This window comes from Marmota monax, unplaced genomic scaffold, assembly GCF_021218885.2.
Source record: "Marmota monax isolate L192 unplaced genomic scaffold, Marmota_monax_Labrador192_F-V1.1 WCK01_AAM20220418_F8-fsc00293, whole genome shotgun sequence".
NCBI lineage: Eukaryota > Metazoa > Chordata > Mammalia > Rodentia > Sciuridae > Marmota > Marmota monax.
Window position 1 is genome coordinate 270,940 of NW_026694586.1, and position 17,790 is coordinate 288,729.

At 37.7% G+C, this 17,790-nt stretch overlaps 2 pseudogenes; both read left to right on the top strand.

Moving 5' to 3' along the window:
• Window positions 1-4,919: 4,919 nt before the first annotated feature.
• On the top strand, window positions 4,920-6,367 carry LOC124077214 (E3 ubiquitin/ISG15 ligase TRIM25-like; annotated as a pseudogene).
• A 7,721-nt stretch (window positions 6,368-14,088) lies between these two features.
• Window positions 14,089-15,824, top strand: LOC124077215 (SNW domain-containing protein 1-like; annotated as a pseudogene).
• Window positions 15,825-17,790: the final 1,966 nt, after the last annotated feature.

Here is a 17,790-nt window from a genome sequence, read left to right on the forward strand (position 1 = left end):
ATTAAGGGGCATTCTACCACTGAGCCACATCCTCAGTCCTATTTGTAGTTTATTTAGAGCCAGAGTCTCACCAAATTGCTTAATGCCTTGCTTTTGCTGAGGCTAGCTTTGAACTTGTCATCCTCCTGCCTGAGCCTCTCCAATTGCTGGGACTACAGGAATGTGCCACCTTGCCCAGCTGTGAAATGATTTTACACATTTCCAAAATATAAAGTGTTAATGTTCAGTGAGCATAGCTTAAACTAAGCTACGTAGAAGATTTCAGTTTGAAAAGAATTCTAAGAAATGTATATTTTCTAAGACTCAGGCAGTCGAGCTCTGTTATATGTTCATTATAGGGCTAAAAAGGACACATTGCTTCAAACAGTTTAGAATCCTTCAAAATATATCACTTAATCCATGTTTGAGATACACACAGAGACTAATGAAACTCCTAGTAGGGAACATTGAAACATCTGAATTGAGAAAATTGTACACTAAATCATATTTATATTAGAATAATCCATAATGAAAAGTTTCAATTATTATACCTCAGCACTTTCCAAAGGATGCAATTGGTAAAATTACACATTTCTTATCACTTATAAGCAATGTACTTATCTCATTTTTTTTAAAGACATCTGTCAAGCATGTGTCACTGGTTGGGTCCCTCAGGTTATCCATCATGATAAAAGCATCACAATCCTTTTATTAAAAGAAGTAGAGCTGACACAAGGGCTCCTTAAGTCTATTTGTTTCAATAAGAAGTCCCCTTCTCCATAATTAAAAATTTACACCTATTAATTTTTCTACTCTACTCCCTTGTAATGTCATCAAATCATAAAATAAAGAAATACGATCATGGATGTCCTCTAATACTCTCTATTGAACTATTTGTTTTTTATAGTGGAACTTACACAGGGTAAGTTTAGGTTATCAAAGAAACAGGAAACAAATTAGGAAAGATTCTATACGGAAAATGCTTTACAAAGAATAGTGCATCCTTTTCAAATTGATTTTTAACATTATTAAATTAAGTGATTACTACTCAATCTTTAGAGGTGGTTGTAAAGACTGAAAACAGATAAGCATTCATAATAATAGTTAAATACTATGACATGCTGAATGTATTGTCCCTCAGTAGCAATTCATAGTTCAATAAGCTGGGAAAAACAGCAATGAACAGTTTGCATTAAAGCAACATTCCCATAACTCACTGTATACATCCATCTGTCACATGTCACCTTGATGATTTGTGTGTCTAATTTTCATGGCAGAAACCCAGAACCTTATCCAGAAGTAATCCAGGGGTTCAATCCATTACAAAGATATTTATACTACAAACTTCATAGCTATCTGTATTTTTTAAATAAAATTTACCTACTATAAATCTTATAAATATTTCAGCATTTTTAAACATACCAAGAAATAGATAACCAAAAAAATTAAGATATTGAAGAACAAAAATACATCTCCCTTGTTTTCAAATTTTTCACGTCAAAACCTTTTGATGCAAATAATTTGTTTTGTTTTGTTTCACAGTACTGGAGATTGAATCTGAGTCCTAGTATGAACACATGCTATACCACTGAGCTACACCCCAAGCCCCTTTTTTCTTTCATTCTTTTTTGTGGTGCTGGGGATTGAACCTAGGGCCTTGTGCATGCAAGGCAAGCACTCTACCAACTGAGCTATATTCTCAGCCCTGCCCCCTTTTTATTTCATTTTGAGACAGGGTCTTGCTAAGTTGCTGAGGCTGTTTTTCAACTTGCAATCATCCTCAGACTCCTGAATATCTGGGATTACATGTGTGTACCACCTTGCCCAACTTGAAGTGCCTTTTTAAATCCACAGATGAAAGACTCTCTAAATGACATCTAGAATCTATTGCAAATTTGGTTTTGAAATAGACTTTTATTTAATAAGGTTTCATATTGACTTCAATGAATCAGGCACTCCAGAATACAATGTGGAGTGGTAAAATATGTGATTCCTTCTTCATATTCCAAGGGAAAAAGCTCTTTTGCAAATAAGAAAAAACAAAAACAGGAAGGCATTCTACAATGTTATCTCTAAGAATAATTCCCCTTCATAGACTACAATGCTGTTGATAATTTCAAGGACTTTTACATGTAAAGAATTCCCACAGGAAGAAATTACTCCAAGCTTTCCCAAACACAGCTACACTTTCTGTCCTTCTCACCACCTTAACAACATCCAGCTCCAGATAGTCCAATGGCTTCCCTGTGTTCTCTAAGGTGGGTCACATTCATAATCATTTTTGTAACACAATAAATTGCTGTAATTATTTCCAGGGCCAAGGTGGATTGTTGCATTTTCCAAACAAATACAGGACTCTGTGATTACTCAGAGGTTTGCTGGGGCACCCCTCCTTGGGATGAGTTGTCATATCCAGAACAATCTATCTTCCCATAAACATGTGACCCATGCTTCTCACACCCATGGTACAGTTATGCAAACAACACAAGTGATACCATCAAAAGTGATACCATCCAGAAAGCTATAAAACAATGCTTTGCCAGCCACAGTGAATGGGGATTAGAAGATGCTAAGCTCTCCTCTAGGAAACATTTTTGTGCATTAGTTTTTCTCATTCTCATTGTGGCATTACATTACGTCTGAAGTTATTCTTCCCCTCTTTGTCCAATACTTGAAATTGCTGCCACCAGTTCCTTGATGTTCTCAACAATCTCTACCATTTTTTTTTCCATCAACCACTTGACCATTCAGACATCTCTTTTAGGAATCCTCCTGAAACTTTACAAGTAAGACCATCCCTCCACCCTTTTATATTTCTGCCACAATCTATTGCTAGGAACACTTTACATACCTATTTCCAACATCAATAAAAACTTCACGAGGTGTAAAATTTTTTTGTATGCTGTGGTCCCTGGAGTGACAGAAACTTTCCACATTCTAGGTGTATGACTTAAGCAAGTCATTTAGTATCTCCAAACATCACTTCCTAAAATGAGAATGAATGTTAATAACATTGTAGTGAACAGGAAATGAGTTACAATATTAAAACACTTTGCATAATTCCTATTGGATGATGTTGATATTATCATTGTTTTTATTTTTACTGCACGATTGATTGCCAACTTAACTTTTACTTGCGAAATAAAGGACACATAATTGTGGCATAATGTTTCCAAAATTAAACACTGTTGTAGCACAAAAACTAATGTTTAATACACACTACATATTTATAGTGCTGAGAAAAAAAATAAACGTTCTTTCAAGTAATTTTACAAATCACTTTTTTAACATGATATTTAGTGGGTTTCTACTAATTTACTCTGGTGTTAAAGGATTGTTTTCTGTAATCCTAGTTACTGCTGCTTTCACTGTGAATAAGCTGCATTCATAAAGCTCTTCAAAACTGACTTTGTTCCCTCCACACTGCCTATGCACACCTGCTCCTGGGTACTGGTGTCTCTAGCTACTGGGTGAAATTTAGGGTTCCCATGGCTCACCTGCTTATGTTAAGATAAGGAAAAATCCACTAGTTCTCTCCAGGAACAAAATGAGGTCTGGCTGCAGTAATTACACTGCCAGTCCCAGGTTAATAGTCAAAACTTGACATTGCATTGAAACACAAAGTTTCTCTCTCAGGAACAGCCAGGCTTGCTGGAATCCTGCAGAGCCAGGCCAGCAAGCAGCAAGTAGATGTCTCCGTTTGCATGTGGTACATCTACCTCTTCCGCCAAACAGGCCTAGTGGTCTTGTCTTCAAGTCCAGCAGCTACCCTGGGAGTAAAAGAGCAAGAAAATTTCACTTGATGGTTGCTGCTCTTCCCTGAGCCCACAGGATACTGTCTGGACTGCACATGCATTCAGAGGGGACACTTCCATTGGCATTCTCTGGGGTTTCCAGGGCCTTGCTCCTGTATTTCCTCTGGTTGGTCCTCTCAGTTTTCCCCTCGATCCTCTCATCTGGTAGTACTCTTGGTATCACCATCTCTCCCATCCCAGAGTTCTTAAGCTGTGGTCTATCTTTTGACCCTGTGGTGGGAAAAGCAGTTATTCCTAAGACAGCCTCTTCTGTGTTTCTGGGTCCTTCAGTTTACCCTACTCCTAGATGGCTCAAAGATGGTCAGAAAATAGTCTTTGGGTCACTCCCAAACATTGGCAGGTTCTCACAATTGGTTCATACATGGGAATTGTTTTAAGAAAAATTGAGAACACTTAATTTAGCAAAACTTGCCTAAGGAAAGAGAACAAAAAGGATCTAGCAGCACAAGGTTGCACTTGGGACCAAAGATGACCTCAGCAGATTACACTCACTGCCAGAGAAAAGAAAGTGCCATATGGAAACCCTCTGATTGGGTGCAGTCAGTATTTCTGACCTATATGCTAATGGTCAGATCAGTCAAGAGCTTGTGATGGTCTGAAGCTGAGTTGCTGTGATTGACGGAGATTTAGTTGCTTAGTTAAAAGTGCATTCCTAACCTTAGATTGGTTTACAATTTGTATAACAAGCTAGGTTACTGGTCACCATATACAGAAGCCACTCTGGGAAAAAAATTATCACTAAGTATGGAGACATGTTTAGGACACACTTAGTTTAAGCATTAGCCCCATTTTGCTCATATTTTCAAATCTCCACACAGTGACTAAATCCTTGAGTTTAGACAAAGACACTATCTTCTACAATTTGTCAAAATGGATCTTCTTGATTTCTGTTCACATTTCAGTTTCACAACTTCAAGTTAGATGATCCGGGCATAGTGGTGCATGCCTGTGTTAGCAAGTCAGAACGCTGAGGCAGGAGGATCACATGTTCAAAGCCAGCCTCAGCAACTTAGAGACCAGAAGTAACTTAGCAAGACCCTAATAAAAAAATACAATATAAAAATAAAAAGGATTGCGGATGTGGTCAGCGGTAAAACACCCGCCCTGGGATCAATCTCCAGTTAGATGGCTTGTAGGTTTTATGCCTACCATAATAAGACCACTGGATGGGCCAGGACAGCAGTGTATGAGTATTTAAACTTTGAGTACAACAGGATACAATGTCCTCGACAGCCTGGGGATGGTCGTGTGTTGGTCTCCGGCCTAGGAGTCCAGTGCCATTGTGGAACTGTTCCTGCTGGCGAGAAGCTGTCATGCTCCGTCTGCCTGGAGCACTTTATGGAGCCGGCCACCACCCCGTGTGGCCACAACTTTTGCGGGTGTTGCCTGAATGATATGTGGGCCATCCAGGGCAAGCCATACCAGTGCCCAAGTAACATGCTGTCTCCCCAGAGTTCCCGGAGCAGAAGAACACGGCACCATGCGCCCTGGTGAACCAGTTTCTACAGGCCGCGCTGGAGGAGGCACCCACCACTAACTGGACACCACGCTCCCCTGGTGGCCCCCAGACCAGACACCCGGTGGTCTGTGACCACTGTCTGAAGGTGGAGGAGACCGTGAAGACCTGCTTAGTGTGCATGGCCTCCTTCTGTCAGGAGCACTTGCAGCCACATCCCGAGAGAGCCCTGCCTTCCAAGACCATCTGTTGCAGCTGCCATTTGGAAACCTGCTGCACTGCAAATGCTCTCAGCACAACTGCCTGCGGGACTTATTTTGCCCCAAATATGCCCAGCGTATCTGCCACATTTTCCTGGTGGAGCACAAGGCCTCCTCTCTGGTGTCCATGAAACTGACCTGCCCCAATCTGAAAAATAAACTGAAACATAAACTAACCATCATGTACAGTTGTATCAACAGGCATCAAGAGCACTGGAGGACATAAGAACCAGGTAGCAGAGCTTGTGGAAGGCTGCAGACAGGAAGATGAAACAGCTGAGATAGGAATACATGTAAATGAACATTCTCATTGATGCCTATGAGGTGAACTCTATACGCAAGATAAAGGAAGACGAGAAGAGGATCATCAACAAGTTTAACTCCATTTACCAGATTCTCCTCAAGAATAAAAAAAAAAAAAATTCACATGACAGAGGACGAAAATGTGATGGTGTATGCAAGCACCCATCATATAGTAAGTATTAAGTAAAGATTCACTGTGACTATTATATATTTATAAGCTACGGAGTGAAAATATGAAGTACTACACTGAGATGTCCATTCCTTTGTATAATCTCCATTAGGCTATAGCTCCATGTGTTCATTTCCAGAGAGAAAAATTAAAGAAATATACTTCCTATGTCTCAAATAAAAATATAAAATTAAGAATGAAAAAAAAAGAATAAAAGAGAGATCCAGACCCTGAAGGCAGAGATGGAGAGCTTGGTGAAAGGGGTCAAGTTCAAGTATCTAGAGAGAGAGCATCAAAATTGCAAAAACTCTCAACGAAGCCAGACTATGTCCCCAAGGTGGAGCAAGACCACAAGCTGATCACACACACACACAAAAGAGACTGATCAGTATTTGTTACAAATGAAAACCTCTATTCCAAAGGGCTTTCTGCAAATCTTAGGGCAAGGTTCCTTGCTGGTTGCAGGATAATAAGTGTATTTCCAAAGTCCTCACAGACGTGCCTTATTTCTTGCAGGTCTGATTCGTTTGCCATTAGTTTTACTGATCAATTGGCAGATGAAGCCCTCCTTTGAGGAGCACAACTCTAGGCCACCATGTCCTTCTTGCTCCCTAGTCCTGCATCTTACCTTTAGGTTCTTGGAAGGAAACTTTTTAAGCACAAGGGCACTCTGTGTTATGTGGTTTTTAACAAGATAATGTCATTGGCAAGTTCTATAGAGGAGCACCCACAGCCCCTCACCACCTGTGCTCAGAAGGAATGATAGACAGAGACCCCACCTTCAGCCCCTCTGCATGGGGGATGCTCCTCTTCATCATGGACTCCAGGTCCACAGGGAACTGAATTTCTTAGGGGAAGGGAGGCACTAGTACCACCTGCTCACTAACAATGAGGAATGGATCAAATTTAAAAGCCTCTGCTAATAAACAGAGTGAAAAGACAACTTAGTGAGAGAAAATATTTTTTAGCTATTCATTTGACAGAGAAATAATATGCAGATATACTTTAAAAAACTCATAAACTTAACAACCAATAAATATGTAAACACAATAAAAATGGGAAAAAGTGACCTTGATATACTTCTCAAAAGAAGAAATACAAATGGCCAGTAAATAAATGAAAAAATGTTCCACATTTTTAGCCATCAGGAAAATACAAATCAGAACTACAATGAGATTTCATTTTACCCCAACTGGAATGGCTATTATAAAAAAATAATTTTAAATAAAAATTATTTAAAAAATTACAAATGCAGGTGATGGTGTAGAATAAAAGGAACTCTTTTACACTGATGGTAAGAATGTAAATGAGTACAACCTCTATAGAAAACATATGGAGATTTCTCAGAAATCTAAAAATAGAACTACCACTTCTGAGTATTTATCAAAAGTAAATAAAGTCAGCATACAAAATGATACCTGAATGCCCATGTTTATTGTGGCACTATTTACAGTGGGAATGTGGAATCAGCCTAGGTGCCTCTCAAAATATTCACAAATTAAAAAGTATAATATATATACACAAAGGAGTATTATTCAGCTATAAAAAATAATACAATCTTGTCATTCATAGGAAAATTGATGGAACTCAAGGGCATGGAGTTAAGTGAAATAAGTCAGACACAGTTAAGGCAAACATAGCCTGTTTTCCCTCAAATACAAAAACCAGGGGGATTTAAAAAAAATGTCCTAAAAGTGGAATAGGGACCACTATGGACCAGGAACAGTACAGGGCGACAGAGAAGAGGATGAGAGAGGGTCAATGGGAGAGTGCACATGATCAATGCACCTGTGGAAATGGCTCAATGAAGTCTATTAATTGGTACAACTAATAAATTACAATGATAATAAAACCTATATTCATATAAAGAAGAGGACACAGACACACATATACAGAAGGAGATCATATGGAGACACAAGGAGAAGATAGCCATCTATAATCCAAGGAGAAAATTCTCAGAAGAATCCCACTCTAATGACATCTGGGTCTCAATCTCACAGTTTCCAGAACATTTAATAAATATTTGTTGTTCAAGCCACCTTGTCATGGTATTCTGCTATGGCAACCCAAGCTGCCTAATACACACACCTTTCGACAGAGAGTTCTAACCAGAGAAAGTGGACTCTTTCATTTTCTCATAACAAACCCTGGCTGATATCCCACATGAGTCTGTCACTGTGTCCAGAAGTAACTAACACCATCCTCATTATCTTAATCCTTTTGATGACATCAGTTAGCACTCTCCAATTTGAAACTGAATGCTAGTGAGGATACACATGGGAGAGTTCCAGAGTGAAGAAAATGAAGATCAAGTAGAAAATTTAAGGGGTTCAAAACATTAGTAGTCAAAATAAATAATATTTAGTGTATTAGTTCCAAAAACCTAAATTATAATGTCCAAATTCTGATGAACTCCAAAATGTCAAAAATTTAAATAAAAACAGGATCTCCAAGAATGATATTCAGAAACTTAACCAAAGAATGGCATAGACTTCAGGTGGGAATGGACCCCATCTGTAGGGCTAGAGTTGACCCAGAAGGCTATAGCTGAAAGGAGAACATGGAATATAGATCATGACAGAAGAGAGTCAGGGGGAGGCCAGCAATAGGGGATGGATCATTCAGGACTCTTCATCAACCACTATAGAAGTATTTCAATATTGTAACTATCTATCAGGAGTGGTGATTTGATTCACAGTCTCTGACTGGCAGACCACAGGACTGCAACTGTGCTGCGAACTCCTTGTGCAAAATCGCTAGACTGCCCAGTTGCTATGATGACACCCTACTGAAAGGAGGTCCCATGCATGCCATGGCACTATTGGTCTTGATCCTGAATTCAGACACTAGCTGCTGGGAATTATGAGTGCAAGTTGATAATTATAATTGGAATACCCAGAACTTTGTCCTTCATCTTACATGCTTTGAAGAAACTTTTACACAAAAAAAACTATTTTGATATTAGAATCTATTTAATAAATGTCCTGAGCTAGCTCTGGGTCATTATACCTCCATCAGCATATAATAATCCAGCTGGTCTCAGCTTTCTCTCTACATGTGTCTGTTTGTCTTTTCTAATCCATTGACCCTCACCAGTTTTGGAATTAACTGCCATGCAGGTCATAGCCACTCTCTTTGGAGCCATGAAACAGCAGCCTGCAGATACAAGTGGAATCAATCACTCTGAAGCACTCTGATGTAGATGACATGTATGTATGAATAAACATCTGGCTTGAGTATAGATAAGGCATCCTTGAGGCTTAGCCCACATAATGTTTGCCTTTACATTCTTATAGTAGGGCTCAGTGCCTTACCTTCATGCTGGTGCTCTAACTGAACAAAGAAAACATCTTATCTCCATGTAACTTGAACATTATAAAAGAATGTACACGGACCCATGAAGAACTATTTTCTGAATAGGCATGGTCTTTCATGGGCCATGTTCACAATTGGATGAAAGATAAGTGTTTTCTCAGAGACTATTTGTGGTCCTTCCAAGGTTCATAGAAAAAGAATGGTATTCAAATTTCAAGTCAAAATCACCTCACCTTGTAATAGATGGCACACACAAAGAAGTTGCTGAATGGCCTTTGAGGCAGAGATATCTCACAGAAGTGTGGGCAGTGGTAAAGAGTCCATTGATGGATCAGCAACAGCAGAAAGATGGTTGCATTTCCAGGTATCAGGTGCAGGGAAAGATGTATTCCTTGGCTTTGGCCTGAGGCTGTCATGGAAGAACTGCTGCCACCTCAGCAGTGGCCTTAGAAAAACTTCAAGGAAGACAAGAAAGGTCATGGAATGAATACTCTGGTCTCTTTATCCATAGCCCATAGCACTTCCCATCAGTGCTTTTCATTGGCTGATGGTGAATGGTGACCAGAGGTTCATGGATCTGGGATGATGGAGCGGGGAAGAAATTCAGGATGCTGCTGAAGTGTGACAGAGAAGAGTCCAGCAAATAGTGCAGAGTTGTGAATTTCATACGGACATATCTGCATTGATGGTCTGATGGCTTTCAAAATTCTTCCAATTTAACCAACACAGTTACAGTATATGTTAAGAGAAAGGGTTTTGAGAGACTCTCAGTGATGATTGTCTATATTTTTAGTACAGTATTGTACCCATTTTTCTCTACTAAAAATGCCTTTCTGTGCTTAGTGCTACCAAGGTCAGATAATGATTAAGAGAATTTAAAAGATGGAAAGAAGAAAAACCAATAATATAAATTCCATGGATGGAGAAGTAGAATCTATTATGAAAACATTGAAGGATGATGAAGATGAAAAGTTAAAAAGAAGATAAAAATTTTGAATTAGAGAGCATCAAGAAGATAAAGAACATAGAAGTGGGAAATTATTTCTTAACAAAATCATTAATGAGAATTTAATTAGCAAACTGCTTTTCTTGAAAAAGAGTCATAGCTAACAGGCAAAGTAACATTTATGTGCCATTTAAGCAGTATTAGATCTGAAACTCCATTTCTGCCATTACATATCAATAGAGGAAGTAAGGCTTCTCTTCAGGACAGAGGTGTTTAATCAATAGTTAAGTTTTTGGTGAAACAGTCCTATACTGTCACTTGCATGATGAATAACCACATGTTAAGAACAAGCCCAGACAGAAGACTAACTTAATTCTAATGTTAAAATCAATCTCTTTGGAATAGAGATTATGATTTGAAAAAAGAGAACACATTCTTCGATGTACTTCATATTGCCTGTACTACCAGTCATCTTCAGCAGGTGTCATTTCACACACTGTGAGATTGTTAGCACAGTAGAGTGACCAGAGAAATCTGCCCAGCTGAAGCTGAATGCCAGGAAAAGACTCAGGGAAGTTGGAAAAATATTTTAACTTGCTCTCTGAGATTCAGCCATCACAAATGTAGAATTACATCTGGCCTTAGCATTATTGTTACAGATTCATTAGCAGACAAGAGGTGGTGGCAGGGACTGGGAATTAGAAATCTGCATAAAGTGTAACTAGAAGGTTTAAAAAGATTCTCATTGCCAGAGCATTTAATGGGTTGTCTGCATTATCATGTTTATATTCTTCATATTAGAATAACTTTTTTCATTTATGAGCATACATATACTTTAGCAATGGCAAAATATTTGCTAACTAAGACTTCACATTCAAATTTTGGAAGATTTCATATAATGTGTTTTGACAGCAGAAACACATGTCATTAGCTACCATACAGTCTGTTGGCTTAGTGCAATATAAAAATGCAAGATTGCCATTAAAAAGCATATCAGAGGAGAGAAAGTGGAACATTAATATAAGGATACCACAGTATAATGCCATCATATGGCATATTGCTAGTGTGTAGAATAAATGAAGCTGAGATTGTTTGAAAAGAGTCACTCAGTGAGATGACCTTTATTATCAAGGCCCTATATATGGTAGCGTTTGGCTGTTAAAATGCTTTTAAATTATTTGTCATATAACTTTAATTATAATAACCAATTATTATATATTTATATATATTATAAATATAATTATTATATATTATATATATATTATATATATATATATATTATATAACCACCACATTCTGTTTCATTTTCTTCATTTGATAGGCTGTGGTCAATACCCAGAATATGTACAAAAGTATAAGAAATTTTGGGCAGAGAAAAAATAAGAATAATAAAATGAACATATTAGGATATTTAATAGGAGAAAACTAATTAGCCTTCCGCATCTTCAGAAGTCCAAGCAAGTTGAAAGATTTATTAGTCAGCTTTTGTTACTATGAAAAAATACATGATAAATCAACTTAAAGAAGGAACTATAAATTAAAATATTTCATGATCACTAAACCAAAGAAGTATTATACAAATAAATATTATACAAAGAAATGTAAAATTAAATATGTATAAATTAAATCTATGAAACAAAACATCTCAGAACAGTAGGCATCTCACAATAATTCTGAATATATATGGTCTGACTGGCAGAATATATTGGAAAACCAAAAGCAACATATGCTGTTTGTAAGATAATCATATTAAATACCAATATATTTAAGACTTAAAGTAAAAAATGAAAAAAATATAATCAATTCAAATGAAATCCCAAAACAAGCAGGAATAGTTTCTCTCATAGCTCATAAAATAGATTTTAAGCAAAAATTAATCAGAAGAGATGAGGAAAGTCACTATAAAATATTAATAGGAATGATCAAAAAAGAAGATATAATGATAAGAAGTATTTATGCCCCAAATGTTGATGCACTTAATTACATGAAACAAACACTTCTTTAGTACAAGACCCAGTCAGACCCCAATATAATGATATTGGGTGATTTGAATATACCCCTCCTACAGGTCATCCAGACATAAAATCAATGCATACAATTGTGATTTATACAATACTATAAATCAAATGAATGCAAAATATGTCTATATAATATTTCATCCAACGACAGCTAAATTTTTGTTCCTCAGGAACTCGTGGTATTTTTCCCAAAATAGGCCATATTTGAGGTCAATAAGCAAGTCTTGATAGAAACAACAACAAAAAATTTTATATTGTCCTTGGTACCTTATCAGGTCATAATAAAATGAAATTCGAACTCAATAGCAGGAAAAAAGTATAGAAACCACATAAAAACATGGGTATTCAACGATTATCTTTTAAATGAATGGGTCATAGAAAAATGAGATCAGAAATAAATAAAATCTAGAATCAAACAAGAATAGAGATACAACATACTAAAATCTCTGTGACACTATGAAGGCAGTTTTAAGAGGAGAGAGAACATTTAGCATTAAGGGCCTATATACATACACACATGTACACATACACAATAACAGCACACACAAAAAAAAATCAGGATGATCCCAAATGAACATGTCAAAGTCCTAGAAACACAGGAACAAACTAATTCCAAAACCAATGGAAGACAGAAAATAATAAAAATCAGAGCCAAAATCAATGAAATCGGGAATTAAAAAAATACAAAGGAATCAATGGACCAAAGAATTGGTTCTTTGAAAAGATAAATAAGATTAATAAACCTCTAGCCAATTTACCTGAAAGAAAGAGAAGATGCAATCAGCAAAATTAGAGATAAAAAAAGAAAGATCACCACAGACATGTCTAAAATTCAGAGGACCTTTAAGGTCTATTTTTAAAACTTACTTTCAATAAATTGGAAGATCTAGAAAATATTTACACATATGTCCTTCTCAAATTGAACCAAAGAGATATAGAAAATATAAACAGACCAATAACAAACAATGTGATTAAAGCAGCAATTAAAAGTCATTGAACAAAGAAAAGTCCATCTGAGTTCTATCAGACTCTTAAATAACTAATGTCAATTCTCTTCATATTCTTATATGTAATAAAAAACAAGAATACTCTCAAACTCATATTATGAAGGCAGTATCATCCTGATACCAAAAGCACAAAAACACACATCAAGGAAAGAAAAGTACAGACCAAGATCCCTGACGAACATAAGTGCAAAAATACTAGTAAAACATTAGCAAACCATGTTCAAAAACACATTAAAAAGATTGTACACCATGAATAAGTTGGATTCATCCAAAGGATGCAATATGGGTTCAATATCCTTAATAAGACTCCTAAAGCTCAAGAGAGAAAAACAAGTATCAATGTGCAATGTCATTGAATTAAAAAGCTTCTGCACAGCAAAGGGAGCGCCCTCTAACCCACTGGATGTTTCAGCGAAGAATACATGAGACTCCAGCAGCAGACCACACCATGGCTCAGCAAAGGAATTCATTAAGAGTGTAAAGAAAGAGTCTACAGAATGGGAGAAATTCTTTGCCAGTCACTCTTTTTTTAATTTTCTTTATTTTTTTATTATTAGTTGTTCAAAACATTACATAGCTCTTGACATATCATATTTCATACATTTGATTCAAGTGGGTTATGAACTCCCATTTTTCCCCCGTATACAGATTGCAGAATCACATCGGTTGGGGGTTAATATCCAGAGTATATAAAAACTGAAAAGGATTCGGGTCCTGCATATGGGGAAGGGTCTTTGAGTAACCACATTTTTCTTTATCTTTGTCCACACACCCCAGGTGGTGAACTGGTCTGGAACTCCAAACCATGTGGGCTGAAATCATGGCTACATCTTCCAGCTGCCCGCTGTGGGAACTAGGCCTCACTGAAGCTGGGGTCTGCCCGCTGTGGGAACTAGGCCTCACTGAAGCTGGGGTCTTCCCTGAGGGTCTTTGTGGCCAAGAGCCATAGCTTGGCCCACTGCTGGAGTGTCCTGTGTTTTTCCCTGAAGCATCGGGTGGGTTAGAGGGCACTCCCTCCTGCCCAAAGCTCAGCTTTTTATGGGCACCTACTCAGCTGTCTCAAGGGCAGCTTGAGGCTTAAGAAAAACCAAGATCTTAAAGGTCATGGCAGACTTCACTGGTCTCCTCCCAAAGAGAATCCCCACCCCAATACAGGTACAGAAAAGGAGGGATATCTCAGTTGTTAGAGAATTTTGGAAATGGAAGATCTTTTCCTGAGATGTATGTGATGCAGTATCCATTGGATATGAGACCAAAGGGAAAAAAAATGTCAAATGCACTGGCCATTCAGGTGGATCCTGAGGAAAAATTAAATATGATGCAACTGCTCAAAAATGACAGTCAAAAGACAAGGTCATTTATAGCAAATTCACTGACCTGGTTCCAAAGGAGGTTATGAATATAGATGATCCAGAAAAGACCTGCTGAAGAAGCTATTAAAGAGATAACAGAAAAGTCAAGGGTAGTAATCAGTAAGCAAAAAGTTTGCCGCAGCCATGCCAGTACCAGCAGCTGATAAACTGGCTCCTGCTCAGTACATCCCCTACACACCATCTCAGCAGGGAGTAGCTTTCAACTCTGGAGCTAAACAGATGGTTATTTGAATGATAGAAATGCAGAACGATCCAATGGTACCTTCAAGATTCAAGGTTAATAAGAAAATTCCCTACACCTGTCTTGCATTCTTCCTACACCTGTCATGCATTCTCCTAGTCAAAAGGTTACTGTGAAGGAACAACAAGAGTGGCAGATTCCTCCTTGTGCTTCCAACTGGAAAAATGCAAAGGATTATAAAATTTCATTGGATAAATGTCTAGCTGCTGATGGAAGAGGACTTTGGACAGTAAACATAACAGAGAATTTTGCCAAACTGGCCAAAGTGCTCAACATTGCTGAATGGAAGGTTCATGAAGCTGTGGAAATGGATGCACAAGTAGCAAAAGATGGCTCAAAAAAAAAAAAAAGGAGAAATATGAAGGGAAACTTAAAAAAATGGCCCCAAAAGCCAGAGAGAAGAGAGCAGGATCAAGACCCATGTGGAAAAAGAAGATAGTGAGGCACGTGAGAGAGATGAAATCGGTCATGATAGACAATAAGAGAATCTGCATGACTGGAATATTCTTAGGGCAGCTCCTGATAAGAGGTCAAAGCTGCAGAGAAATGAGAATAGAGATATCAGTGAAGTTATTACTCTTGGTGTACCTAGTCCTTGGAATTCTAATGAAGTGCAGTATGACCAAAAGCTTTTCAACCAATCCAAGGGTATGGACAGTGGATTCCTAGGTGCAGAGAATGAAATTTACAATGTTTATGATCAAGCCTGGAGAGGTGGTAAAGATATGGCCCAGAGTATTTATAGGCTCAGTAAAAATCTGGACAAGAACATGTTTGGTGATGACCTAGAAACCAGAATAAAGACCAACAGATTTGTTCCTGACAAGTTTTCTGGTTCAAACCTTAGAGAAGCTGAGAAGACCAGTTCAGCTGGAAGAAGATCCTTTGGGTTTGGACAAGTTTTTGGAAGAAGCCAAACAGCATGGTGGCTGTGAGGATTGAAAATTCTACTTTGAATTATTTAGCTTTTTTAAACAATGGGTTGTGTTTGTGCTTCTTCTACCTTTCAGTACTTACAGAACATACTGCCCCCACACAGTATTAAGACCATTTTGTATTATGCTAGTAGTCTGGGGTAATATTTTACATAAGAACAACTGCTTATAAATAGGTTACCCCAACCATGATGAGAAGGTTGTGCTTATCTAATGAATTTTGCAGCTATTGTGATGTTTTAGTTTGGAGTGGGGAAAGTAATGTCTTGCTTAGTACAACTATTTGTTTCAAATAAAAACATTTAGACCTAAAAACAAACAAACAAAAAAACCCTCAAAACACTTAACACCAATAAATAATTAAAATGTTTTTTAAAAACCCACTAAAAGATGGGCAAAAAGATCTAATTAGATATTTTCTAAAGAAGAAATACAAATGAACAAAAAACATATGGAAAAAAAATGTTCAACATTTTTAGCAAAATCAAACTACACTAAGAGCTGCCGGGTGCAGTGGCACACGCCTGTAAAACCAGTGACTTGGGAGGCTGAGACAGGAGGATCGCAAGTTCAAAGCAGCCTCAGCAAAAGAAAGGTGCTAAGTAATTCAGTAAGACCCTGTCTCTAAATAAAATACAAAATAGGTTGGGGATGTGGCTCAGTGGTCAAGTGCCCCCAAGTTCAATCCCCAGTACCAAAAAAAAACGAAACTAAGATTTCATCTCACCTCAATGGCAATCATTAAGTTAATGATAATTGCTGGCAATGGTGTGGGAAGAAAGGTACACATACATTATTGGTGGGACTGCATATTAGTACCACCACTATGGAAATGAGTATGGAGATTTCTCAAATGAGCACAAATGAATTCACCCTATAATCCAGATATCCCACTCCTAGTTATTTGGCCAAAAGAATTAAAATCAGCATATTATAGGGACAAATACATACCAATGCTTACAGCATGTGATATTAATGTGAGATCTGATGTGCAATGCCCTGGATTCCATGCCAGTAGTGTGCTTGTGCACACATGTGTGTATACACACACAGAAAAAGGACAAAATTTTAAAAGTGCCACTCACCCCATTGGCATCTTCTCTCTTTAAGAACTCAGTTTCCACATGACCAACTCTTCCCATTTCTACTCTTCCCTCAGCATTTTTTCTCCAGTGTTTCCTCATGGTACCCAGTTGTCTTGGACTCTTGGAGGCAAACCTCTGGATCCCTGCCTAGGAAGGAGTAGAAAATGTTAATGTTAACCGAGGGCACAGAGAAGCGGAAATGTTGGTACTAGGACACTCTGACTCACTTCCTTCCTAGGTTCCCTGAACTCCTACTCCATATTCAGACCCAGGCTCTAAGCGGGGTGGACCCAGTGGGAGGCTTACATTAGGTGCCCCTCTCACAGGAGGATCCAAATAGCTCAAGAATGAATGTTCTACAATCCCACCTGGATTGATGTGTATTGGAGTGAGTGTAAATACTTATTCTACAGATGACAGATGTTCTCTCATGGCCAGCCTAGGTGGCTGTTAAAAAATGAATGGATAAAGAAATGTGGTATATGTACACTCACTCACACACACACACACACACACACACACACACTGGTTTTACTCATCCATAAAGAAAAATGAAGCTTTGTCATATGCTGGTAAATGAATGCAACTGGAGAATGTCAGGCTAAGAGAAGAAAATCAGATTCAGAAAGTTAAAGGTCAAATGTTTTCTCTCACGTGAGGAAGTTAGAAAGAAAAAAAAAAGTTTTGTTTTGTTTTGTTTTTAATGATCTCACAAAAATAAAAGGGGATCAGTAGAGGTTGGAGGAGTGATGGTAGGGAAAGGGGAAGAGCTGGAGAAGAAAGTTGACCAAAATATACTATGTTCATCTATGCATCTATCACAATTTTATATATAACTTTAATGTATAAATTAAAAAATAAAGTAGAAGACCAGTAGAGTCTAGGAAG